The following is a 26599-nucleotide window of genomic DNA, read 5'->3' as shown; positions in this document are numbered from 1 at the left end:
ACCTTCAATCAGTGTGCAAAACCTAATATTGTATTGACATTTATTTCAACCATTGTCAATTTAGAAAAATATTTGACTTTTTTAAGTATTTTGTGTATAGTTGTACTATTTACCAAGTATAAGTCTTCATTATTAAAAAAAAAAAAAATTGGACATTATCATAATTCTCCTTCAATAGCATCAATTTTCTCTTCATAAGACTCAAAGAAGTCAACAACATCCAAATGCGTCATATTGAAAGGGTTAAATATATCATCTTGGTATGCAAAGTTTATTTCCACATTTTTTTTCCTTTCTCCTTCAATGAGGCTTGATGGAGATCAACTAAGTGTTTGGAAGTATGATAGGAACGAGAGCAATGTCGCTTCATACCACATTGGAATCATTGATTTTAAACACTTTTAAATCTCTTATTTTGTGGAGTTTTTTCTCTATGATCATCACTATTTGGGGTTTCCTGGAAATTTGAATGATTATAACCACGAAAATAATTATTAATCATGTTCAAGCTAAACTGAAGACAACTGTGAAATATAGAGATTAGGAGTGGAAAAGCCTTTAATTAGTCAACAACATAAAAGTATTTACAAAATAGAAAATACCATCTGAAAATATTGAATATGGTGGAACTTATTAGAAATTACAACATTCGCTTCAGGGAATAGTGTTGTTCCAGTTGTTCAAGATTCATGGTTTTTTATTAATAACTCATTGTTTTGTTCAACAACAAAAAGACATGATAGAAGTTTAGAATACTTTTTAAAATCTTTTTCTCAATATTACTGTTGTAGGAACATATACGAGACATGAAATGTAGAAAATATTTTCTCTAACAAATCTTCATCGGTAATTTTTCTCCACATAACAACAATTTCTAACTAATGTTAAACAATGTGAAATTATCATCACTCACTGATTTAAAATCTTGCAACCTTAGGTGCATCCAATCATAACGAGTTTTAGAAAGAATTATTAGTTTTTTTATGATCATGCTTTTGTTTCAAACTTTGTTATAGGACAAAGGGATCTTTTACCATAAGATATTCAATTTTTAATCCCTTGTGAAGATGACGTCGAAGAAAAACTTTGTTGTATTTCGTTCTTTAATTGTTTCTCCAAGATTAATGACATCTAAATGAATTTCCGTATCAAGTACCATGACAAATAATTATTTTCATTGATATCAAGAGCTTTCACACTCTAATTTTGTAAGATTTTTCAGGATAAAACTATCACAAAAAAATGTGCATGCTTATATTAGAAATTTAGTAAAATTATTAAACATGCATTCTAAAGAAAACGTAAATAATTAAGACATATTGTATTGTGTATCTAGATAAAGAGAGTTCCTTCCATTAAACAACATCTAGTCTTTCATGATGACTAGTCAAGCTCTAGTCTCACCTCCTTTTTTTTTTCTAGGGAAGGGCCATAAGATTTTTTAGGATGCTTATTGATAACTGGACTGAGATGCATCATCAACATTGTTGTCGAGTATGAGTTTAACACCGTTATTTCTCAGTGCGTTCACTATAGCTCAGATCTTTGTTCAGTTTTCAAAGCCTTTCTTCTCAATTTCCTTGTTTATGTCTGCGTGAATCCCTCTTCCTTGCCCCTATTCGAGACCATCAACTTTGAGTTGCATAGCCAACACCTCTCCAACAATTTTTGTTGCCTTAGCGTTACAAGACCGACCACATTCAAATGAGCCCTTGATGGAGTGTTCAAAAGTATCGTTTAAAGAATTAGTAGTATTTGGTTGACTTTACGCTGCCGTTTGCTGTAGACCTAGGCGGGCCGCCGCTTGTTATCTACGCACACTGTTCGTCTTCACCGTGGGTAGGCACCGTTCATGCAGCTCTCACCAGGCTGAGGCATCTGCTGTTTGTGCGAGGGAGCTTATGTTCGTGCTCCTTGACTGAGGTCGTCTTCTCGTGATAGGCCGTCTTCACCGGCCGTCTTCGTTCTATCCATTGGTTTTCATCGGCCGACCAAGGTTTTGTGCCAAGGTTTCGAGGTTTATAGCAGACGGTGTATTTAGGTGTTGTTCATGGGTGTTTTGTTTTTAGATTTGGAGTATTGTGGTGTAGGTTTAACCATGGTGAGAGCTGATGACAATGGTGCGTAAGCGGTTGCCTTTAAGACTAAAGGAGAAGAATGGAGGTCGAGTTACTCGACAACACTTTTGTCTGTTTAGACCGAAGATTGAATCGGGTTTGGGTGCACGTTTTTCGAAGGTGAAGGATTTTGGGAAGCCTGACAATCGTTCTGAGGAGGGTGAAAGGTCTGATATGAGGAGTGTTTCCAGTGTTGGGTTGGGGAGGTTGACGGTGGGTGATTTGACGGCGCTCGAAGGGTTGAAGAAGCCCCTTTCGTCTAACCTAGATTCGGTTAATCTAGGTGGGATGGGTTTTGGGTTAGTTGATGGGCAGGGGAGTTTGGGCTCGAATGGAGTTGGGGAACAGGTTGTGAGGGGTGTGTCTAGGAGCCTTAAGGGTGTTAGGGGCCTGGAAAAAAACTAGGTTGTGAGGGGTGTTGAGGCAGCTAGGGTGAGCGGGCCTGTTGGGAGTGGGCTGAGGATGAGTGAAAGGAGTGGTCTGGTACAGGGAGAGTTGGGGAAAAGGTCGAAAGGTGTGGGGTCTTTGGTGGGTAGGTCGTGTGGTGCTGGGTGGCAGATGGGAGGCTCAGAGGGGGGGGGCTGTCTCTTATACACATCTAGATGTGTATAAGAGACAGGTCTGGTACAGGGAGAGTTGGGGAAAAGGTCGAAAGGTGTGGGGTCTTTGGTGGGTAGGTCGTGTGGTGCTGGGTGGCAGATGGGAGGCTCAGAGGGGGGGGGCTGTCTCTTATACACATCTAGATGTGTATAAGAGACAGGGTTTCACGAGCTGGACCTTTTGGAAGCAAGGGATGTTCGGTAGACGCGGGGGATTTCCATGAGTGAGAGGAGTCATTTCTCAAAATCGGTTCAGTTATGAGGTTTGGTCCAAAGTCAGGATGGTTGAAGAAGCAGTGTGGTTCAGTTGGTTTCGATTCTGATTTGAAAGGGAAAAATTCGTGGGCGACCCTTTTTGGGTCCAATTTGAGGGAAAATCTAGAGTTTATCCCCCCATTGGTTGAAAATGATAAAGTTGTTGTTGAATCTTGTGAGGAGATTATTGATGCCGGTGTTTGTTTGTGGGAGAAATCTTTGGTCGATCAGTTTGTGGATGTCAAACTCCCATATTCTGTTATTTGTCAACTTATTTAGAGAATTTAGGGTCGCATAAAGATGTCAACTATTACCCTGCTGGAGAACGGTTTAATTATCTTTAAATTTCAAAAGGCGGAGTCACGGGATTGGGTGCTGGAGAATGGTCTATGGCACTTGGGTGGCAAGCCTATCTTATTACAACAGTGGTCACCAGGTATTGTTCCTAAAACCTTTGTCTTTGACTCTGTTCCTATCTGGATGACTCTGTTCCTATCTGAATAAAAACGAAGTGTGTTCCCTTGGAGTTGTGGACGGATAGGGGTTTAGTAGTGTTAGCTAGTGTCGTGGGTAAGCCTGTCTCTTTTGATGTTACAACTAGAGAGCGATAACGGTTATCATATGCGAGGGTTTGTGTTCAGGTGGATGGTGATTCGTTATTGTCCCCTTCAATCACTGTTAGAATCCAGGGTTAGGAGTTTATTATTCCAGTAGTGTATGAGTGGAAACCTCGTAGGTGTATGTGTTTTGGTTCTTTTGGTCATACTGGGGCTGTGTGTGAGAAACAAGGTATGGCAAAGGATCAGAAGTTGTGTACTGTGGCGGTTAAAGAGGGGTGTTTGGGGGAGAATGAGGGTCTTGAGAGTGTGAGGAAAGGGAAGGATTTGACGGGAGATAAGTTAGCCCAGTGGTTGGGAATGGAGGTGCGGGGAGTGTTGACGTGTTTACTATGGTTAGTTGTCGTCGGCGTGATAGAGGAGATGTAGGGCACAAGGGTGGCAGTGGGTCACTGGGTTCGGCTCCCTTGAAGAGTAGAGTAGTTTATGGATCCCCTGGAATTACAAGGTTTGTAAAGCATGTTGATGAACGTAATCAGTTTGACGTTTTGTATGATGAGGGGGAGAGTCACTTGCACTGGAATTAGTGCAGGCAGGTCTTGATCCGTTGTCTGTTATGGATGGGATCTTCGGGAGTTTGGGCAAAAGCCCAGTGGGAGGTGGTAGGTGTGATGTATTGCAAGGTTGATGATTTGGTGTTCCTGGAATGTTAGAGGGTTGAATGACCCTGTCAAGTGTAGAGTGGTGGCAACTTTCTGGCTTCCTCCTCTGTTACTTTCTGTTGTTTGCTTGAGACGGGGGTTCGTCGTGAGAACTTTGGTATGATGGTGGGTAAGTTTGGCGATGCTTGGAGTTGTGTGTAACTACAGTGTGAAGGGAGTTGGGAGGATCTGGGTGATGTGGTGCAAGAGTGTCTATCATTTTTTTATAGATGTCAGTGGGGATCAGTTCATTTCTGGAACCTTGGTGGATATTGTATCTAGGGCTAGGGTACATATTAGTATTGTGTATGCCTCTAATCACGTGGGTGAGAGGAGGAACTTGTGGTCTCAATTGGTTGATCTGTGTACCTAGAGTTGTTTTAGGGGATTTTAATGCTATTCGTAGTAGTTCAGAGGATTTTGGTGGTTGCTTTAGTTTGAGGGAGATGGAAGAGTTTGATTGCGCATTATTGGAGGCGGATCTGGTGGAGTTGGGTGTGACAGGTAACTGGTTTACTTGGACTAGTAAACTTCAGGGGAATGATATCATGCGCTGGTTGGATCGCTGCTTGTCTAATGAGGCGTGGAAGGTAGCATTTTCGTATTCGGAGGCTAGGATTGGTTACGGGGGATTTCTGACAATATCCCTTTTCTGGCTTCTACAGGGGAGATGAGAAGTAGGCCGCCTTCTACGTTTCGCTATTTTTCTCATTGGGTGGAGGCTGATGGTTTTATATATACTATCAGGTCAAAGTGGAGAAAATCTGAGGATGTGTCTTCTATAGTTAGCTTTGTGCGAAATTTAAAAGCAATGAAGCGGGTTTTACGTGCTTCGTTTGGAAGGCGTATCTCTATGTTATCTGATGAGGTGTGGGTGACTAGATAGGTTATGGAGGCTGCTCAGGCTGAGGTAGAGAGGGCTCCTGACTCAGAGACAATGTGTGTAGAGGCGACTCAAGCCACTGAAGTGTTCTGGTCAGTGTTTATATTGTAGGAGGCGTCGCTCCAGCAGAAGACCAGGGTGAGGTGGGTGGAGTTAGGTGATATGAACACGGCATATTTTCATCGTTGTGTTCGCTCTCGACGCAGTTGCAGTGGTTTATTTATGGTTGTGGATGCTGAGAGGACTCGCCAGACGGTGCATGACCTGTCTCTTATACACATCTAGATGTGTATAAGAGACAGGTTTACTATGGTTAGTTGTCGTCGGCGTGATAGAGGAGATGTAGCTGTCTCTTATACACATCTAGATGTGTATAAGAGACAGGTTTACTATGGTTAGTTGTCGTCGGCGTGATAGAGGAGATGTAGCTGTCTCTTATACACATCTAGATGTGTATAAGAGACAGGTGCATAATAGGGTGGCAGAGGTGGCAGTAGAGTTCTTTCGGGGTAGTTTGGGGTCTTAGCCTGTGGGGGTATAGGGATCTTATGCCCGGATTGGGGATATTGTGCAGTTCAGCTGGTTCGAGAAAGAGGTGGAGGCGATTGGTCGCCCAGTGAGTCGGGATGAGATTCAGAAGGCTTTATTCTTGATGAAGTCTGGGAAGGCTCCTGGGCCTGATGGTTTTACGGTGGATTTTTACAAAGCTGCTTGGAGTGTGATTGAGGATGATTTCTATGATGCTGTTCTGAACTTTTTTGAGTTCTGTTACCTGCCTGGTGGAGTTAATTCTACTGCTATTACTCTTATCCCAAAGATGAGGGGAGTTAAATGTATGGAGGAGTTTCATCTTATTTAGTTGCAATGTTGTGTATCTCAAGGATTTTAGCTGAGAGATTATGGTTGTGGTTGCCTTCTTTCATTAGTGGTAACCAGTCTGTGTTTGTTTCTAGTAGGTTGATTTTCGATGAAATTTTATTATGTCAGGAGCTTGTGGGGGGCTATAAGAAGGGTAGAGGGAAGTTGCGTTGTGTGTTGAAGGTGGACCTTCAGAAGGCATGCGATTCGGTCAATTGGGAATTTCTGTTTGGTATGTTGTTGGCTTTAGATACACCTCTTCAGTTTGTTAGTTGGGTGAGGGCTTATGTTACTTCGCCTACATTCTTTATGATGATTAATGGTTCCCTTGAGGGGTTTTTTCCTGGTAGGAAAGGGTTGTCTCCTTTTTGTTTGTGATGGTGATGGAGGTTTTGTCCCATTTATTGAATAAACCTCCTATGTGGTTTAGGTTCCATGATCGGTGTGAGCGTGTGGGCTTGACTCATTTAGTTTTTGCAAATGACTTGATGATTTTCTGTGCAGCTGAGAGGGATTCTTTGGAGTTTGTGAGGCAGGTCCTGGCGTATTTTATAGGTTTGTCTAGGTTAGTTGCAAATGTTGGGAAAAGTTCCATGTTTGTTGCAGGTGTGGAGTCAGGTGAGGCGGAGGACCTAGCTGCGTTTATAGGATTCTCTCTGGGTTCGCTGAATGTTAGGTATCTGGGGTTACCTTTATTGGCTGGTCGGTTAAGGGTTATGGATTGTGCGCCTTTGATTCAGAGGATTATAGCTCATATTAGAAGTTGGGCGGCGAGGTCCCTCCCTTTTGCTAGGAGGGTGCAGCTTGTTAGGTCTGTTTTACAGTCCTTTCATGTTTTTGGTGTAGTATCTACATGTTGCCTGCATGTGTAACTCATGAGGTTAATCATCTGTTATGTAGTTATTTATGGAAGGGCAGTGCAATGAGTCGGGGTAGTGCACAGGTGGCATGGGACGAGTTGTGCTTGCCATTGGGAGAGGGGGTTGGTGTGAAACATGTGGCTTCTTGGAACCAGGCTGCTATAATGAAGTTACTCTGGCTTCTCTTAATTAAACCAGGATCATTATAGGTGGTGTGGGTGGAGGCGTATGTTTTGTGTGGGCTGTTCGGAGTGAGAAGTTGGTAGGTCTTGGTGTTTAAGGGCTATCTTACATTGTAGAGATAGTTTCAAGCATCTGATTCGTTTCAGGATCGACGATGGATAGTCTTGTTTTGTTTGGTGGGATCTTTGGTTTCCGGGGAGTGCAGTCGTGGATTCGTATGGGTCTACGGTAGTTTATGATGCAGAAGTAGTTTGGAGGTGCAGTTGTCAGAGTTCTTGGATAGTGAGGGAGGTTGGAGATGGCCTACATCGTCTTAAGAGTTGCTTGAGATCAGGGGTCTTATTCAGGTAGTGGGTCCTAGGGTGAAGGGGGGAGGATTATTGAGTTTGGGTGTCGGGTGCTAGTGGTCGGTTTTCTATCGATAGTGCGTAGGAAAGTATGTGACCGCGTCGCCCTAGAGTGTTTTGGGCTGGTATTTTTGTGGGTAGGGGGTGGTATTCCGTGTCATTTCGAAGTTGGGGTGTGTTGTCGGGGGGGAAGGAGGAGGGGGTGTCTTCTGTATGGGGGCTGTCTCTTATACACATCTAGATGTGTATAAGAGACAGCTTCTGTTGGGGGAGGTGTGGAGTCGCGAGATCATTTATTTTTTTAGTGTGGGTTTGGGAGAGAGGTATGGTCTGGTGTTTGCATCAGTTGGGTTCGTCACATAGGGTGGCGGGTTGGAATGTTGAGTTAAGTTAGTTGTACCGAGTGAGGTCGGGTAAGGAGGTGCGTCGTAAGTTGTTCCATGTATTTTGGTGTGCTTCCATTTACTACATCTGGCAGGAGCGTAATCGACGGCTGCATGGAGGTCGACCAAAGACGGTGTCTTCTCTGTTGTACCTTATGGTCTCTACGGTTCGTACTCAAGCAGCTTCCTGATGAGTTGATCTTCTTGGTCTTATCTAGTGTGTTTACGGATGTTTTTCTTCTTTTTGAACTTGTCGTTGCTTTTTGTTTTGTTATTATCCCTAGTTATGGGGTTTTGGTTTCTTTTCTCTAGCTTTCTCCTTGGTTGTTTGGGGGTTTATGCGTTTATGTTTTGGTTTTGTTCTGATCTTATCTTGTTGCCTTTGTTTGTGGTTTTGTTGTCCTGTCTTTGCTTGTGTTTTATTGCTTCGATGCCTTGATCCCAGGCTGTGGGATTCCTCTTATTATTGTATAATAATATCACCTAGTCAAAAGAAAAAAAAAACTATATATCGTCCAATGTAAATAACATGCTCGATATACATATATCTATGATTAAAAAAAGTGTACAAATTTTGTACAATACACAAAAATCAATAAAATCTATACATAATAGTTCAAAAAATACATGATAATGCACGAGTGAAGTTACAAACAAAAAGTACACGTGTATATACATATTAAAATATATAGCAAATTAGCAACATTAATATACTTTTTTTAAAAAAATTAAGTTATTAAGTGATGAGAATTTAATCATGCAATTAGGCACATTTTCATGATTTCAAAGAAAGAAATAATAAAAGAAATAACTTGGAATATTGAGCACACATGATATGCAATATTGAGTACACTTACGTCCTCTCTAAGGGCCTCTTTCGAAGTGAAAGATTTAGAATTACTGTCAATCATTGTAAATGTGATTGGACACCTATTTTAAAGAAAAAGTTGTCTACTTTTCTAAAGTTAGGTTCGGAGGCCATTAAGTGTAGGTAAGGTATTAATACCTGCAACACCTGTTTAAAAACATTCTATTTTTTTATCCAATTCATTTTATATAGATGGTCCTTATTTGTACAAAAAATGTTTAGTTTATTAAAATTAATAAAATATGGCTAATTGAACCATTTCGTGTTCCTTTATGGTAGCCTAGACATAATGGTTTCTTATAGTCAATTTTATTTAAAATTCATTGCCAAAATTTATTTTATTTTAGAGATACAATTTAAGAGATGAATATTTAATTAACTAAACCTCAAAATTTTATTTAAGAATAAAGTAGAGTTTTGTTTTGTGAGAGGAGAAATGTCCATCAATTTATTATCACGCTAATGTTTTAATTCTTTAATTAGAGAAAATGTTTACCTCGAGAATTTGAGATTGACAATCTCAAGTCCATATGATTAACATGACATTTAAAGAAATGTCTCATGTGGATTAAATCATAATTTATCAATAAAATATGAATTAAATTCCTATGAGTGGTGTAAACCCTTTAAAAGTATTGAAATTCATTTTGTAAATCAAAGTTAAAACCAAATTAAAGTTTTATGGAAACTTCCAATTTGAAATTAAAATTGAGTTTAACCATTCATAAGATTAAAATGTTTTTAGAAATTCCAAATTCAAATATTGCAAATTCATTTAAATTAAATTGAATTTTATTTAGAAAATTCAAATTAAAACAAATTTCAAATATTTTGAAAATTAAACTTGAATGAAGTTGAAATTCAATTGACAAATGTGAATTAGAACGAAGTTAAAATCTATTTATGACAATATTAAATTAAAATTGAAACTATAATATTATTTTATAAATTCAAAATTGAAATGATTCAAAATTCATTTAGATTCAATTTAATGTTATTTAGGAAATTCAAAAATTAAAATATATTTGAAATATTTTAAAAATTAAACTTGAATAAAACTGAAATTCAACTCACGTCGATTTGAAATTCATTTACATATGAAAATTGAAAACTAAAGTTGAAATGAAAATGTTATTGTTTTTTTTTTTTTTTTTTTTTGAAATTTCAAATTGAGCAAATTTAAAAAAAAATCGTTAAAACAAAATAAGGGTTCAACTCCATATTAATATTTGTATTTTTTAAGAACTCCCAAGATATGAAAATCTAGTTAAATTTATTCTAAAGTCAATCAAGAAACAAAATTGAAATTCGGCTTAAAATCTCAATCAATATTCATTGAAATTAAATTAAATAAATTCTTTTATAAATTTTTTTAAAAAAATGAAATTGAAGTTTTAATGTAGAAATTTTGAAGTTAAACTAAATTAGAAAAAAAAAATCAATCAAACATCAAGTAGATTCTATTTTGAAATTTCAAAAGATAAATCAATATTGAATTCATTTGCAAAAATAAAATTGAAACTAAATAAAAAAATTTATGAAATCTAATTAAAAACATTTCGAATCCAATTTGAAAAGAAAAAGATCAATAAAAGTGGAATTGAGAACTAAAAAAACAATATAAATCAATGGTCAAAATAATAAAAAGGAACAAAGCAAAAAAGAAAGTGGTGAGTTTAACTTTACCAAATTTTAACTCCTAATTTTTCTTTCCTCTTTCCTTTTCTTCCTCAATTTCTTTTTCCCCTTCTCTTGAATGGGTTTATTTCCCTCTCTTCTTCTTTTATTTATTATCACCTCAAGTGTTATCAAAACTTCGTAAAAATTCGGCGTGCAGGAGGTCGGATTTGCATGGTACTAGGGTTGGTAAAAATTCCTGCGAGTCCTCGCTCCGGCCAGGACTAGGAATCCCCGGTTTAACTGGGGATGAGAGTCAATCCGAGGATTATAACCGAGTCCCCGATCGGAGACGAGGAGGCTATCCTCGCCCCGTCTCCCTCCCCATCCCTATATATATATATATAACAGAGATGAGATAGGAATGGGGAGTCCCCGCCATTATGTCAATATTTTTTAACTTATGACACAATAAGTTTGTGGGTATTAGGGAGTTTTGTCAGTGTTGAACGTCACTCGTTGAAGCATGAGTCAACGGAATCAATGGATATAAGGTGTCAGAATCTTCACTAGAGTTTTTCGTCCGGTTTTTCCTTCTACTTTTCACCCAAACTCTACACTTTTTCCCTTTTCTCTATTTTCCACTCAATGTGAATAATGATTTCTCTCCATCTCTCTCCTCATTGTGTCAATATTTTTTTTCCCTTTTGCGTTATTGGGGAAGTCATACTTGAAGTTGAGATTTTTAAGTAGGTTCAAAGGAAGAGAGCGAATGGAGGAAGGAGGTTGAAGAAAATGAGAGAATTGGGAAGGGGAAAAATAACGCTCGAGAGAAAAAAAAGAAAAAGAAAAAAAACAACAATAAATAAAATAATAAATTAATAAAATAGAAATGGAAAATATAATAATAATAATAATAGAAAGCAGAAAATAGAGAGAAAAAATAAGAATAGTAAGATAAATAAAACAAATAAAATAACAAAAAAATAGAAAATATTAATTATAAAATAAATAAAACAAGTATAATAACAAAAAGAATATAGAAGAAAATTAATAAAATAAAACAAATAGATAATGAAAATAAAATAAACTAATAATGAAAATGAAAATGAAAATGAAAATGAAAAAGAAAAATGAATAACAAAATTAAAATAATGAAACAAGTAAATAAATAACCAACTAATGCAAACCTAATAAATAAATAAAATTAAAATTAAAATTAAGAAGAAATTGAATTAAATTAAAATAAAGAAAAATAAATTAGAATAAATAGTAAGTACTTTGAAAACAAAAGGAAAAAATATTTAAATAAAAATGTCGGACCAAATAAGGTGTCTACTCCAATTTTTATAGTAATTTAACAATTTAATTAAATTCACAACATGTTCATGACATATATATAAATTAACAATAATTAGCTAAAGTGATAAAAGCATCTAGATCAATTCTATGAAATGATACAAATATTAAGCATAGGTAAAATAAAATGCATCAAATGCATCTATAAAAGAATAATTCACATATGAAAAATTAACTTATACATAACATATGTATTATTCGCATACATGAACAATAAGGTAAAACATAATGAATAAGATGAACTCAATCCTAAAATTATGATAATCAAACAATAACTTTGTAAGTATAATTTTTAAATAAAAAGAATATGTCAATATGCATAAAAGAATACGTTATCAATTAATGTTCAAACTATAACAGTGTGTATATAAGGTATTTAATACGTATATAATGTATGTATGAAACGTTCAAAATAAAAACAAAAACAAAATTAATCTATCTTTTGCATATGAAAGTGGTAAAGATTCATGTTGATAATGTGTACAAGAAAAATTAGAAAGAGCAATATAAAAACAAAGAGAAGCAAAGTTTTAGAGAAGATTACAAGAAAAATTAGAAAGAGCAAATGAACTTAATTGTAGTGTATATTACAAAGGCATCATACAACATTATTTATAGGACAAGTAAAAATGAAGGTTATAAGATAGGATTCAAGTGGGGGTTATGTAATTTTGTAACCTAGGTAGGTTATGGATATCTACCAAAAGTTATATTTATAATATATATATATATATATATATATACATAAAATTAGAAATATAAAATGTTCAAAATTAAAATTAAAAAACAAAAAAAAAAAGTAAATTACCCAAGATTCAAATCCTAGACATCATCACCCAACCTGATGGTTTATATGGGCCCTTCCCACCTTTGAAGTAATGCAAATTTTAAGATTTTTTATGGAAAAGAATTAGATATATTTAAAATATATACAATAATTTTTTTTATATTTAACAAAAATAAATATACATATATGTAATGTTGCGAAAAGGGTTGTGACCAAATAGAGTAAGATCGTAGCTTATAAAGTAGAGAATAAGAATAACGAAGTAGAAGAAAGGAAAGAATAACACTAGTGATTTTAGTAGAAAACCCTTAAACAAATTAGGGTAAAAACCAGGGATAAAGACAGAAGAATTCCACTATATAAAATAGAAGTTACAAACTTTCTTTCTTATAAAGAAGTAGCAAGTTGTCTTACAAGAAGAAACTCTCTCTATTTTTTTCTCCTCACACTTCGCTCATTTGTTGAAGATTTTGGGATGGTTTTGCAACCATGGGTCCCTATCTACCCCAAAGAAACTTGACCATCAAGCAAATCCAGTTACTCCAAATTATCCTTGATAGATGTGAAGGATCCAATGGCTCCAATTTGTCCTTGATCAATATGAAATATCTAAAAGCCACAAATTGGTCTTGGACAAAGTGTAAGATTCAATCGCCTAAAATTGATTTCAATAAACTTATTGAATAATAAATAACCCTTTTTTAAAGATCTTGATTATTTAACAATCTCCCACTTGGAGATTTGATTGATAATCAATCACATCTTTAGACCATTGTTTCTACCTTTCCATCTTCATGTTGCTTATGTTTCTGCTAGGTCATTTGAGGATCGACACCAATTGAACTTGTTAGCTTTGACTGTCTTTGCCAAGTAATCTGCTAGGTTTTCTTTTGTATGAATTTTATGCATATCGACTATTTCTTCCTCTACTTTCTCACGAACGAAGTGGTACTGCACTCAAATATGTTTGGATTTAGCATGGAAAGCTAGATCCATTGCAAGATACAAGACACTCTAACTATCATAAAATAGAGAATTTTTCTCATATTCACGTTCGAGTTCCTCTAATAGCATTTTTAACCATACCGCTTCTTTACTAGCTTGTGTGGCTGCAAACATATTCTGTTTATTGTTGATGTAGCCACAATTGACTGCCCAGCTTATAACTCCACTAGCAAGAGTAAACACGTATCTGGTGGTGGATTTATTTTTATCAAGATCACCTTCATAATCTGTATCAACATATCCTCTGACAGTAAAGTCAGATCCTTCATAACATAATGCAACATTTATGGACCCTTTAATGTATCTAAGGAGCCTTTTAACAACACTCCAATGCTCTCGATCAGGATTCATGATATACTGACTGACTACTCCTACTGCATGTGCAACGTTTGATTTGCTACAAATCATAGCGAACATTAAATTTCCCACTGTCGATGCATACGGTACTTGAGATATCTTCATCCTCTCTGCTTCACTGTTAGGGCTCAATACTGGAGGATACCTTGAAATTAAGAGGAATAGGGGTAGAAGTTGCCTTGCAATCTTGCATGTTGAACACTGCAAGACCTTCTTCAGATAATTTTTCTGAAATAGTCAAATCTTCCTATTATTTCTGTCTTGATGAATTTTCATTCCTAAAATCTTGTTTGCTAGTCCCAAGTCCTTCATTTCAAATTTTCTAGCCAACTAAGCCTTCAATTTTTCAACATGATCTTTATTGGGGCTTACTACCAACATGTCGTCAACATACAATGCAAGATAATGAAGTCTTTTTCTCCAAACCTCTTGAAATATGTACAAGGGTCTACATTCAGTCTATTGTATCTAAGGCTCATGATAAAGGAATCAAATCTCTTGTACCAACACCTCGACACCTATTTGAAACTATACAATGATTTGTTTAACCTACAATACCCCTTCACCCCATCAACATATCCCATGAATAAATATCTCATGGATTTTGGATCCAACTTTGAAGTTTCTTGGGCATTGTACATTATGTATACTGAACTTATGAATATACAAAGGTTTGAATAATTAGAATGTTTGCCAATCTACATTTTCATTGGTGCCTTCTCAATTGTAACTGATGGAGCATAGTTCACAACATAACTAACAGGCATGCAAGCGACGTATAGTAGTAATAAATCTCGAATGGGGTATAGTCCTCAGGGATTGGATATGAAAAAAAAAATTACTAGATATTTTTATTTACAAGCTAATTTTATTTGGACAATCAATAATTAAGGTTCTTTGATGCAATATAACTAAATCAGAAAACAAATCTAACAATTGAATAAGATAATGAATGTAGGGTGTTGTTCCACTATGAAATTTCAATCAACTATTAATAAAAAAAAAATCAATTGCTTAAATCAAATGAGCCTACAAGTCTATGATCAGGATATCCTTTTTCAAGCTCAACATGTTCTAACATAATTATGCCAAATTGAATCTCTTTCTCATTGTTATAATCATGTTATATTATGTTCCTTCATTTTCAATCCCTATTATTATCTAATCATTCTCATGTATTATTGAATAATGAATTAATTACTTAGTTCCAACCAAACTTCTCTTTCTAAGCAAAAAATTCAGCCTAACATGCATTTGTCTAAGGGCCAATCAAATAAATGAATTCACATGGAGGAATTAAAATTCAATCACCATGCAATTGATTCAAATGTTAAAATTCTATTTGAGCAAACTCATAACAATAACAACAGCCTAGAATTGAGAGGTTTAGCTACTCATGTTTCTAAAAACAAATAATCTAAAATAGAAAGATAAAAAATCATGTTGAATAGAGAGCATAAATAAAGAAGTAAAATCATGTTGAATGAGGTTTCCAACGAGATTACTGAAATTTCAACAAGAGTTGTTGATGTTACTTCATCTAGTCAAGCACATCCTTCTCAAAAGTTGAGGGAGCCTCGACGTAGTGGGAGGGTTCTTACCCAACCTGCTCGCTATTTGGGTTTCATAGATACCCAAGCCGTCATATCAGATGATGACGTTGAGGATCCATTGGCTTACAAACAGGCAATGGTTATGTGGACAAAGATGAAGGGATTAAAACCATGAATCTAGAAATGAAGTTTATGTATTCTAATTCTATCTAGGACCTTATAGATCAACCTGATGGGATAAAACATATAAGCTGCAAGTAGATCTACGAGAGAAAAAAAGGTATAGATGGTAAGGTGAAACCTTTAAGCCTAGATTAGTGACAAAGAGTTATACCCAGGTAGAAGGGGTGGACTATGAAGAAACTTTCTCACCTGTTGCCATACTTAAACCTATCCAAATTCTCTTGTCTATTACCACATAATACAACTAGATAATATGGAAAATCGATATCAAGACTACCTTTTTGAATGGTAATCTTGAGGAGTCCATTTATATACAGCAACCAAAAAGATTCATTGAACAAGGTCAAGAGAAAAAAGTTTGTAAGCTTAATCGGTCTATTTATAGATTGAAACAAGCATCTCGATCTTGGAATATAAGATTTGATACTGCAATCAAATCCTATGCCTTTGATCAAAATGTTGATGACCATTGTGCCTACAAGAAGATCATGAACAGTTTAGTAGTTTTCTTAGTGTTATATATGGATGATTTCCTACTCATTAAGAATGATATAGGTTTACTGACGGATGTAAAGGAATAGTTAGCTACTCAATTCCAAATGAAAGATTTGGGTGACGCACAGTTTGTTATAGGGATTCAAAATATTAGGGATTGCAAGAATAAAACATTGGTCTTGTCTCAAGCATCATATATCGACAAAATGCTTGTTAGATACTCGATGCATAATTTTAAGAAATGATTATTACCTTTCAGGAATAGAATTATCTTTTCTAAGGAACAATGTGCTAGGACACCTCAAGAGGTTGAGGAGATGAAACAGATTCCCTATGCATCTACAATGGGTAATCTAATGTATGTCATGTTGTTACTAGGTTGGACATTTTCTATGCAGTAGGAATAGTTAGTAGATATCAATCCAATCCAGGATTTGATCATTGGATGGTAGTTAAAATGATTCTCAAGTATCTTAGGAGAATGAGAAATTATATGCTTGTATATGGTTCTAAGGATTTATTCTTTATAGGATGCATTGACTCTGATTTTCATATTGATAAGGATTCTAAGAAATCCATATCAGGATCAGTGTTCACTCTTAACGTAGGGGCTTAGTATGTCATAGCGTCAAGTAAGGTTGTATTGTTGACTCTACCATGGAGGCAGAGAATATAAGCCTGTGAAATTGCCAAATAAGTTTTTTGGCTTAAGAAGTTTTTGATATATTTAGAAGTTGTCCCAAACATATCAATGCTCATCACCCTTTATTGTGATAATAGTGATGTTGTGGCTAATTCCAAGGAGCCTCGAAACCACAAATGAGGAAAGTACATTGAGTGCAAGTATCATCTCTTTAGGGAGATTATGCAACTGGTAGATGTAATTGTTACAAAGAATGCTTCAGAACACATATTGCTAATCCAATTATGAAGCCTCTCACGACTAAGGTTTTTTAGGGTCATCTGGAGAGTCTGGATCTATGGGATATGCATCATCTTGTCTAGGGCAAGTGGGAGTATTATGGAGTATAGAGTATGCCCTAATTTATTGTATTGTGTACTTTACTTTATATTGTATTTTGTATTGTACACCTTCACTCGCTTTAGGACAAGTGGGAGATTGTTGGAATAAGTGTCCTAAATTTCATGGATTTCGTAATTTGTAATTTTTAATTACAAATTATTTATTTAATAAAATAAGAAGTATTTTATTCAAAATTTATATGCATAAACTCAATACAATAAACTAAGATCCAAGGTTGTTTATGTAGCTTGAATAGTATGTGGTAGACATACAACTAGATCATGTTCAAGTAATAACCTAAAAGGTCTACAGTACATGGATAAGGTTAGGTGCCTTATCTTGATGATCTTGCGGATATGACCCACTTTGTAACTGTTACATGAGTTGTAAGTGTTATAGATAATATGATCCATATTGTTCATCTTGAGAGATATGAGTGGGGATATCTTGTGTAAAGAGTTTATATAATACCGGACCGCGAAATAATTGGTTTCTCTTTATCATTGTTACTTGAAGAGACTAACACTTCACTAGGATGACAATAGATGACTTGACATTAATGCTGAGTGAATTGTGAACTCCTGTCTATGAGGGCAATCTTTTGATCTGTATGGCTGAGAGTAGCCAGTTTCGTCGACTTAATATGCCTAATCATTTTGGGAATTTTTTTTCCGAATAGGGAGTTGGGAACACAACTACACAAGATGGAATGATCTGTATGGCTGAGAGTAGCCAATTTCGTCGACTCAATATGCTTAATCATTTTGGGAATTTTTTTCCGAATAGGGAGTTGGGAACACAACTACACAAGATGGAATTCACTCCTTATCGTCGTTAGGGAAAGTAGATGAGTTGCTTTCTTAGTAGTTGATTCTAAATCTTGAACAATGAGACTTCACCTTCTCATTAGCCAGACAGGGGTCAGTTTATAGTTAGACTATAAACTATTTGTTCATTAGAAGAATCAATGGTACTTAAGAAGTTAGATGTAACTACTAGGGTAAAACGGTGATTTAATCCAACTATAGTTATTGAAGAAACTCTTATTCAAGAGTACCTATGATCGGAAGCGGATCTTTCTAATTCATTGTGACAGAATTTCCACATATACATTCAAACATATAGATATGCATATATAACGCTAAATTACTGGCATGCTTAAAGGATCAATAAATAAAAAATTGAGAGATCATACCAGTTAAAGACTTTTCTTCACAACAAATCTCGCTTTCACTGGAACGGCAAGCTATCGTTCAACAACTCCCAATCGTCTACCTCGAACATGAAGAAACACTTAAACAAGAGAATCCATGAGCGAAAGTGGATCTTTTCAATTTCATTGTAACAGAATTACCACACATACATTCTAACAAATAGATATGCATTGCAACACTAATTACAGGCATGATTTAACAAAAAAAACCTACAAAAGACTGAGGAAACGTACCAGTTGAAGACAATCTTCACTCGAACTCAATCCAATGGAAGCAAATTTCTCTACGATCCTTGTCACCCAGTAAATAGTCACCTAACAGCACCACGGTTGTCTACACGATCGACAGCACACGAACCAACAACAACCGGGGACGACACCACCACTCGAAGCCCTCGGTATTCGTGGAATAAGAATCCAAAGGGACTTTAATAGAATTGGTAGAGGGAGGAGGAAAAGACGATCGTGTAGTACGAACAAGCAAGTGGGAGATAGTAGAAAACTATTGTATAGTCGGGTGCTTGTTGTTTAGGTAAGGTACACAATCGTATAGGTTTTGCTAAGCGATCGTCTAGCAAATAGTAAGTGATCGTTTAGGTTCACTCGGCGTGTTAAGTGATCATGTAGTAAACTTAAGCGATCATTTAGATATCGATGGCGATCGTTTAATGCGCGGATATGTGATTGTTTAGGACGATGGGCACTATCATATAGGCTCTCGACGCTAAGCGATCGTATGGATTCACATCATGAGCGGATTTTCTGCGTATCTTACAAAATGAAAATAATTTTCATTTTATTCTTTAGTTAGAAGAACTGAATTCGATCTTCCCACTTTCGCACGATTTCGGAGAAATTCTCGGTCAATTATCTCATAACCGCCTAATTAATTAATTAATTAATATAATCATATTATATTCTTAACTTATAGTTTTCATATATCTACTATAGTAATTTCTCTTCTACTTGATATAAATATATCAAATTTCCTCCAGAATAATATATCTCATACATTTAGTCAATCATATCACATACAATTAACAAATATAATTGAACTCCCTCTTGTCAATTTGAACATTTCAAACTGACCCAAAAACTGATTCTCAACTTTATCCAAGCTACTAAGGGGACCTTATGGACCTATGGCTCAAAGCTCCAACAATACATAAATAGCTGACTAAACTCTTTAGCCACGAGATCCACCATTCGTTAACTGTCACACATTCCACTAAAGACCAACAGTTGAACTCTTCTTACCACAGATATATTTCTATGTCCATCGAATATAACCAATTATGAGTACGATGACCCTTCACAAATGTTCGTAAGTACAGTTGAGCCAATTTACCGTTTTGCCCCTGTAGTTACATCTCACTCCTTAAGTACAACTGATCTCTCTAATGGACAATACAACAGAGTTCAACTATGTGTAAACACCTCTCGGGCCAAGAGAAAGTGTGTGGTGCCACATCGTTCAAGCTCTGGAATCAGCTCTTAAGGGAGTTATCTATCTACTTACCCCTGCTTCGGGGTGAAGTGAAGTCTCTATCATGAACGGTGTTATATAACGAGATGTTAACACTTCGTGGTTAGGTCTTATACAAACTCTTTATATAGGACGCCCCCACTTGTATGTCCCCTACACGAATGATCAGGATTAGACCATCTATGACAAGTTACAAAACTTGCAACTATTCCACGAAGTGGGCCGCATCTGTAGCGTTACCAAGATAAGGTTTCCCTCCTATATTCATATACTACAGATCATTTTTGTTATCACTTAAGGCATGATCCACTTGACACTATCCACACTTTGACACTATCATATAGGCTCTCGACGCTAAGCGATCGTAAGTGATCGTTCAGCACTATCGTATAGGCTCTGATTTTACTAAGCGATGACACACTTTGACACTATCCACGCATCCAATGCTTAACACACCATGAGCTATTTAAGCGTCTCAAAGCGATTCTTCATCTTACTCATCCGTTATGAAAACAGAAAAGACGCCGACCAATTATCCCATAACTGTCCAATTAATAGATAATAAATATAATCACATTATATTCATAACCTATGGTTTAATATCATATATTAACAGAGTATTTTTCCTCCATTTAGATATAAATCATATTTATGATCAATTTCCTCCAAATAATACTTTCATATATATTAAAGTAAATATATCAAATAATTCAACTAGTCAATTATATTCATATTATCGACTCTCCTGTCAATTTAACAAACATCAAACTGACCAAAACTGATTCTTACCTTGTATCTCAAGCTGACCAAAGGACCTATGTGATCATGTTGAAGCCCTAACATATGTGAATAATTTGACTAAACTCTTTAGCTCACGATATGTCCACCATTCCCGTTAACTGGCCAGTGTTGATGCTATCTTACCTACTAAAGACCGGACATTGATACTCTTCTTACCATGATATATTATTGGTCATTGGATATAAACCATAGTATCAGTGACAACGATCCTTCAAAATGCTCGTAGTATGCTGGACCAATTTTACCTGTTTGCCCCGTAGTTAGCATCTACTCCTTAAATACCACTGATCCCTCTAATGACCATTTACAACATAGTCTCCTTACTAATATGTGAACACCTTCTCAGGCCATTAGAAAGGTGTGTGGTGCCACATTCGTTTAAGTTACCCTAGGACAGCTCGTTACGGAGCAATTATCTTATTACCCTGCTTCGGAGAAGGAGTGAAACCCATCTTGTTGAAGCTGAGTTTCCCCGCTCCAATTGAGAATCCCCAAAGTGGTAGATTGAGAAGTCGGTGAACTCTGGCCACTCACAACCCGTCATGCAAATTAAAGATACCGCCCTCCAATAGTAGTAGTCCAACATCACTTAACGATTGAGGTTCATTTAGGTTACTCCCTATGTTCATCTAGTGACTACTGTGAAGTCTTTTTTTTCAGAACGGAGTTTGATCGGAGAGACAGTAACATTCTAGTGTCAGATAGTAATATACTTAAACTCTCTTGTGTATAATGGATTGCCCCGCTCGCATGTCCCTACGTACACACCGAATCGATAACAGATAACCCTCCATCTGTGACAAGTGCTTACAACATCTCGAAATCTTTTCTACAAAAGCGGTGCGTCCGTATCGTACCACATGATAAGGTTGTCCCTCCTATATTCCATGTATAGTTACAGACCATTTCACGTATAATCAACTATAACGACATGATCCACTTTATGTCACCACATACATAACGCTTAAGTTTTAAACAATAAAGACAAACTTAAGGGATTTTAAGTTTATTGATGATTGTGGTACATTAAATAAAACATCCAAATAATGTAAATGTCAATGAAGTGAAGTATTTAGATATCATATAATCTTTATAACATCACACATTCGCTACAAAATGTGTTTCATACTAACGACACAGACTTTACGTAGGCAGTCAACTCCCACGAGTTATGGGTCAATTGCGTAAAGTGTTCGAACTTACTGTTGAATTTAGTTAATATTCATTTAAATGTACACATAAATATAGTCTAGCATACGATATTGTAAGTTTGTCCAATCTTTAGTAATGTGACTGGACAGTTAATGAAATGTTGATTATTATATATATAGAAGTTTAATGCGCATCAATCTTGTACCATTTGGACTTTCTAATCTGTAGGTCCCATAACTCCTTTGTTAGCCCTCACTAGATAAAAAACTAAGCGAAATAACTATTTTTGAATATTTAAATTGTTCAAATTATTAAGGAATTTAAGCTATTTATACTTAATATGATTAATAAAAGTAATATATGATACATAAATATAGTAGTTATATAAATATGAATTATAAACAAAACATATAATATATGAAGATAAATATTTGAATAGATTCAAAGATATTTAATGAAAATTCATATAAACTATGAGGTATAATTAGTAGATAGATCAATTAAAACTATAGTTATAAGAGAAATGGTCAATTTTAATGTGATAAAAGCAATAAATATGATTGATTAGTGAAGTTAGTTATTATGTTATTAATCAATCATATTATAAGGTTTGTTAGGACTCACTTGATAGTTTTCAATCGCCGAAAATTTAAAGGCAATGACTCAATTATTTGAATCACAAATCCTTTAGAGAATTAGGTTCGAATGAGAACCATTCTGTACGAGGCTATGTGATAAGGTGGCTATTGAGCCCAAATAAACATACATCAAACCTTTTTCTTTCCGTAGTTGTCACTGTTGAATGAAAATTTTGACCAATCACAAGACCACGCGTTTGCTAAATAACGATGAATATCTAAATCATTGACTTTGGGTTCAATTAAAGTTGACACATGTCCGAAAACATGAATTGTAATACAAGTTTTGACGACGCACCGATTGAAATCAGAATGAGATTAAATGGTCCAATGATATTACTATTAGGCTTAAAGTCAACTACAAAAAAAATTGGAATGCCAATTCCAATCAAAGCTCAAAACCAACTAATTGGGCCCAAAGGTCAGGCCATGACCAACAAGCCCAGAAGCCACCTGAGAACCTAAAATATAGAAAGTTCCTCTTCATTTGTAAGGGACAGGCATTTCTACACTCAAAACCCAGAGAGAATCTCACTAATAACAAGGATCTCAATGACTCCTGAATCTGTCACTCCTATAAGGCAAAAAACCTTTGAAACAACAAATACTCTCCAAGACTTCTACTAAGGTTCCAGACTGCCTAAAGTTGCACCTCTATAAGGCAAAGACCTTTGAGTACAAATACTCTTCCAAGACTTCTACTTCAAGCTCCAAGAACTCTGAGCTGCACTTCTATAAGAAAGAAACTTTGAAGATACAAATCTCTTCCTAAGACTTCATACTACAAGTATCCAAGACTCCTAAAGCGCACTCTAAAGTATTAAGACCTTTGAAAACAAAACTCATTCCAAGACTCTACTTTAAGCTCAGACTCCTAAAGCTGCCTCTAAAGCAGAAGACCTTGAATAGATACAAAATATCTCTTCCAAACTTTACTTCAAGCTTTCATAGCTCTAAAGCTCACTCCCTAAGCAAAGACCTGAAGAACTAATACTCTTCAAACTACTCACACTTCAAGACTCCTGAAGCGCACCTATAAGTAAGAAACTTGACAACAAATAGCACTCAAGAATTTCTACTCCATACTTCAAGACTTCACTTCAGAACGTTCGGTGCTTTCTTCCCAATCAAGTATATTTTCACCCAACTGAGAGAGAATTCAAGACAAATATTAGAGATCGAACCACATCGCATCAAATCAACTTCAACATCAACACCAACTCAAGTTCAACTCCACGAAACACGTTTCTCCAGAAACCTCGTGTGAACAAATTGGCACGCCCAGTGGGACCTCTCTACCTCTCATCTCTCTCTCGTCACCGAGTCAACAAATCTACAAATGGCACCAAAGAAAGTTGCATCCAAAGCTACCGTCGTAAGCAACACTTACATAAGCTCTGTCATCACAGAGGAAATCTAGGGCCAACTGATGGAATTTCCTAAAGGTGGGATCGTCATCAGAGAAAATCCCTTTTTTGAAAACTATGCTTCTGTTACTGAACTATCGGAGAAAGAATCACAGTTTGATGTAGTGTCTGTCATAATGACTGACATAACGACTCAGTCAACCATGGCAGAGATGGAGGTAAAGATAAATCTCTTAATGAAGGTTGTAGATGAGCGAGATCATGAGATCGTTGCTTTAAGAGATCAGATATAGGCTCGAGATACTGCTGAATCAAGTCAATCCCCAGCTACAAAAGCCAATGACAAAGGAAAGACTGTCTTGCAGGAAAGTCAGCCACCACAATCCACCTCTGTTGCCTTCTTGTCAGTTCAATAATTCCAGGATATGATCACAAACTCCATAAGAGCTCAGTACAAAGGACCATTGCAAAGCTTCTTTATGTATTCCAAGCCATATACCAAGAGAATCGACAACCTCAGAATTCCAGTTGGGTATCAACCTCCAAAGTTTCAGCAGTTCGATGGAAAGGGCAATCCAAAACAACATGTTGCATACTTCATTGAAACCTGTGAAAATGCAGGAACCAGAGGAGACCAGCTAGTCAAGTAGTTCGTCCGTACCTTGAAAGAAAATGCTTTCGATTGGTATACTGATTTGGAGCCAGAAGTGAATGACAGTTGAGAACAACTAGAAAGGGAGTTCCTGAACCGCTTCTACGTACAAGGCATATTGTTAGCATGATGGAGCTGACAAACACCAAACAGTGGAAGGGAGAGACAATCATCGATTACATCAACCGATGGAGAGCTTAAAGTCTGGATTGCAAAGATAGACTTATTGAATTATCTGCAGTGGAGATGTGCACTCAAGGCATGCACTAGGAGCTTCTCTACATTCTACAAGGGATAAAACCTCGTACGCTTGAGAAGCTAGTAACACGCGCTCATGATATGAAGTTGAGCATTGCCAATAGGGGAACTAAAGATTTCCTAGTCTCTGAAGGGAGGAAAAACAAAAATGATGCCAAGGGCACTAAAAAGATCATGGGTAGTGCCACAAAAGAATCTATGGTCGTTCATGTGACCTCGTTGAAATTTTCCTCCAAAGGAAAACAAAAAAAAAATTGAAAAAAGGCACAATGAGGGCGAGAAGCGTCGTCCAACTCTTACAGAACGACAAGAGAAGGTTTATCCATTTCCTGACTCTGATGTGGCAGATATGTTGGAGCAATTACTAGAGAAGCAACTTATTCAGCTACCGGAATGCAAGCGACCGGAACAAGAAGGAAAAATAGATGATCCTAACTACTGCAAGTATCATCGTGTCATTAGTCACCCAGTTGAAAGGTGCTTCGTGCTGAAGGAACGAATTATGAAGTTGGCTCGTGAAAAGAAGATTAAGCTAGATTTAGATGAAATAGCTCAGATAAATCACACTATAGTAGCGATGACTTCAAATGTTCCAATACTGTCTGCGTCCCATGCTCAAAGACAAAGTCCGATCCAGTTTGGAGAATTCAAGCCTATAGTTGTTTGGTTCCAACAAGAGATTCAGACAACAAATTCCGAAAAGAAAGATGAGCTTTTTGAAGATGACAACGAAGGGTGGATAGTAGTGACTCATCGAAAGAGAAGACAACCAAACTCCACCCAAAAAGAGTCGCGTTCCTATCGAAGTATAGAAAAAAAAACAAGACTCATAAAAAGAAAGGCAAAAATATAACACGGAAGCCTAAGCTTGCTAAGAAAGAAGACAAAGACTTCCCTCAATTCCGACGGCCGGCAACTTCGGCAGAATTTCTCCCAAGAAGCTTTCTCAATAATCATCCAGAGAAAGTATCAGAAGTTATTCCATATCACACTGTCAGCATAGTGGAAGTCGACAACAATCATGTGACTGTTGAAGAAGTCAAAGACTCAGAAAAATGAAACAAAGAACTTCTATCTTCGATCGTATTAAGCCTTCAAGTGCTCGATCTTCAGTTTTTCAAAGATTGAGTATGGCCACGGTAGGAGAAGAAGACCAATGTCCAACGACTACTTCTGCTCGAACTTCAGCCTTCAAAAGGCTAAGTATATCCACATCAAAGAAAGATCAACCTCCAGTATCTGCTTTTGATCGTCTCAAGACAACAAGTGATCAACGTAAAGGAAGGATGAAAATCTTGAAGCCAACATCATTCCATGAAGAAAATAACGACAAAAAGATTCACAGTCGTGTTCCTTCACGCATGAAGAGGAAATTTTCTGTTGACATAAGTACAAAAGGTTCCTTGATAGTGCAACCAAAACTCATCATATTGACGAATCCTACAAATGAAGAGGATAATCAAAACCATGATGAAATAAGAGCTTCTGAAGTTTAAATGAAGAACCTCCTCAATGCAAGAGCATAAACTGCATGATGCTCCTAGCCCGCATAAGCTTAAAATGTGAACGGCGCCAAAAAAAAAAATTGTATGAACTACGTTACGACTTGATCCCTTTCATTATAAAGAGCACATAGGCAACTTAAAGAAATTTAAGTTCAATCGCGCATAAAAAGAAAAAATAATTCTCTTCGAACTACATTATGACTTGATCCCTATCATTAAGAAGGGTATGTAGACAGCTTGAAAGAAACTTCAAGTTTAGTCCAGTTAAAAAAAAAAAAAATTGAACTACGTCATGATTCGATCCATTTCTTTAAAGGTACGAAAGAAACTTAAAGAAATTTAAGTTTAGTCCATCAAAAGAGGTACCACAACCACCTAAGTATAAGACTACAAGATTGATGTTGATCATCCCCGTCAAAGAATGACACTTCAGATTGAAGATGTTCATCCCTATTGGGGGCAACACAATGGGTTGAAGATGTTCATCCCTCATAAGGAGCCAACACAATAAATAAAAGGCACACACTTGGAATGCG

At 36.3% G+C, this 26599-nt stretch overlaps 1 long non-coding RNA gene across 1 annotated transcript; it reads right to left on the bottom strand.

The window, feature by feature from the left end:
* Nucleotides 1-202: 202 nt before the first annotated feature.
* On the bottom strand, nucleotides 203-19048 carry LOC120078790. The gene is made up of 3 exons (XR_005482093.1): nucleotides 18439-19048; nucleotides 18187-18284; nucleotides 203-457 (listed from the first exon to the last, which is right to left on the bottom strand). It is a non-coding gene; the product is annotated as an uncharacterized LOC120078790 (long non-coding RNA).
* Between the last annotated feature and the right edge of the window lie 7551 nt (nucleotides 19049-26599).

Source organism: Benincasa hispida, chromosome 5 (genome assembly GCF_009727055.1).
Source record: "Benincasa hispida cultivar B227 chromosome 5, ASM972705v1, whole genome shotgun sequence".
In the NCBI taxonomy this organism is placed as follows: Eukaryota; Viridiplantae; Streptophyta; class Magnoliopsida; order Cucurbitales; family Cucurbitaceae; genus Benincasa; species Benincasa hispida.
This window is presented reverse-complemented; position numbering and strand designations above follow the sequence as displayed.